The sequence below is a fragment of the Monodon monoceros genome, unplaced genomic scaffold (assembly GCF_005190385.1).
Source record: "Monodon monoceros isolate NGI ecotype Baffin Bay Population unplaced genomic scaffold, NGI_Narwhal_1 Super_Scaffold_20, whole genome shotgun sequence".
In the NCBI taxonomy this organism is placed as follows: Eukaryota; Metazoa; Chordata; class Mammalia; order Artiodactyla; family Monodontidae; genus Monodon; species Monodon monoceros.
The window spans coordinates 17,764,645-17,767,347 of NW_021703777.1; positions in this window are offsets into that span (position 1 = coordinate 17,764,645).

Sequence of the window (2,703 nt, forward strand, 5' to 3'; positions counted from 1 at the left end):
TGTTACACAGCGATGGATAGCTTATGTATTTACACACTTGAAATTCCTTTTTATCATGTAACATAAATAGATAAAGATAAACATAAAAATATAGGTCATAATGCGTAGGGGGAGGGAAAGTTTCTCGTCTACATGCTTTGGGTTTCTGGCTGGGTCTGACATAAGACATATTAACAGGAGAAGAGCATACACATTTTATAACATATTATGTGTACATGGAGTCCCCACAGGAAAATGAAGACTCAAAAGAAGTGGCTAGTGCTTATATACTAGGTTGAACAAAGGGTGGCAATTGTGGAAAAGTAAATACAAAATATGGGGAAACTAAAAGAAGGTAAGAGTTATTTTAACAAGGTCTGTTTGTACCAACTTCTCTTGGCCTTGATTCCTCATCTCTGGTGATAAGCAGTTTTCTTTCCTTCTGGTTTAGGGAAGGCATCCTTCACATGGGAATTTCATCTTCTGCTACCAGAAGGGAAAAAGGAAGGTCAGAGCGCCCTTCTTGCATATGCTGTTTTTTCAAGTGCCTTTAACTCAAAATAATCAATATGCCAAAGCAGCATATTTTGGGGGAGTGTGTTTTGAACCCCTTCAAATGCACAATAATAAAACAAGCATTTATGTGAACCTGCCACATAACAGCTAGTATATTTTCAAAATCATTGAAACTAAATCTGTGACCCAGTGAGAAGTAATCACTATCTTCAATTCTGTATTGATTATCTCTTTGCTTTAAAGAAATAGCATTATTGGGCTTCCCTGGTGGCGCAGTGGTTGAGAGTCCGCCTGCCGATGCAGGGGACACGAGTTCGTGCCCTGGTCCGGGAAGATCCCACATGTCGCGGAGCGGCTGGGGCCCGTGAGCCATGGCCGCTGAGCCTGCGCGTCCGGAGCCTGTGCTCCGAAACGGGAGAGGCCACAGCAGTGAGAGGCCCGCGTACCGCAAAACAAAAAAAATAGCATTATCATTTATCTGTTACCAAATAACATAACATTATAGTGAGATGGGCATATTTGGAGAAAGCTGTGTTCTGAGCCCTATCTCTTTTCTCACCTCTGAAAGGGAGGGTGGATGGAAATTATATCTCCTTAACTTCAAGACCAGAGAGGGAGACTTTAAGTAGAAGACTCAGAAAGCTCAGCATGTGACCCCTGCTGCTGGGGTTTTAGTGGACAGAAGTCTGTCTCTCACTAGGGAGATCTAGAGGATGAGAGATGAGCTAACTAACTCAGCTCATCTCAGATGTGCTTTGGTGGCACAGACAGGGGAGTGTCTGTTGCTTTGGAATCAGCCTGCAATCCCAAGATTTATCAAGGCAGAGGTTGTACAAGGGTTTTCCATGCACCAGGGACACTGAGAGACAGAGAGTGAGAGTAAGAGACATAGACACACACAGAGAGATAGGTGGAGAGAGAGAGAGAGAGAGAGAGAGAGAGCTTTTTAGTCTTGGCCAGTAGGGGCATCCAGAGAGCCAAAGAGAGCCTAGCAGCAAGAAAATAGAGGTAGATCTAGATTCCTAAGGGCTGGTGAAGAAAAAGCAAGTGAGAACCCAGAAGAGAGATTTATAAACCAGGTCAAGATAACTGCAAGTTGGAGACCCCCAGGGATACAAATCTCTGGGGAGCTCCTGAGCACCCCCATAAGACAGTTTGCTTTAAACATCTGCCAGCCCCAGGAGGCCCAAAGCCAGCTCAAGATCGTGCTGATCCCAGTAACAAATGTCTTATCTTTGTTCATCTGCTGTCTCTGTCCTCCAGCCCCTTGCTGCTCAGAGCGTGGTCCTGGGACCAGTAGCATCGGCATCACTTGGGAGCCTGTTAGAAGTGATAAAACTCAGACCCCACCCTGACCTACTGAATGACCCACATTTTAACAAGATCTCTGATGTGCAGACACATTGGAGTTTGAGAAGCAGGGTAAGCCAAGCTGGGGTTCACAAATCTGTAGGTGTGTGTGTGCGTGAGTGTGTGTGTGCGTGTGTGTGTGTGTGTGTGTAAGCTTTCTGGGAATGAGAAACATGAACCATCAAGTGGTTCATTTTCACTGAGGAAAGCCTTCCTCACTGAACACATAGTAGAGGCAAAGTTGGAGATAAAAGTAAAGCAGAAATTTATTTACAGCCCTCATGCTGTGAGAGAGTTCATGTTGCGCTTGTGCAGAATACTAGGCAGGAGGCATTTATGTAAGGCTGGTTTATTTCCTTCCTTTCTATATTTAGAATAGCTGTTTCTCAAAGCGTGGTCCGCTTCAAAATCACCTGGGCTGCTTGCTCTCCAGAGCTGATGAATTGGACCCTACCTGGGAGTGCACTTTTAACAAGCACCCTAGGGGACCCCTTTGGACACTAACACTTAAGATGACTGGCCTAGCATTTCCTGGGCCCCCAAACTTTGCCCAGATGCTGCTACTCCTTTCTCACCCTACTGTTTCCTTATCATTATCCACAAGCTGATCGCATCAGAGACCAGAAGAGAGGGCAAGACTGACGTGGGTGGAAGGGGAGGGTAAATTCTATCCTGTTGCTGAATAAGACGATTCCCCTCAGCCAAGCCCCTGTCTTCCCACTCTTCCCATCTCTTGCTTTGTGCACACGTTATCCCATTTTCAGGGCAGCCTGCTTGAGCTCCCTACCTCTTAACCCTCTGGTGTTCTTAACCCAGATTAGGGGAGCTCATCTTGGAAATGGAGTGAACCCACTCTCC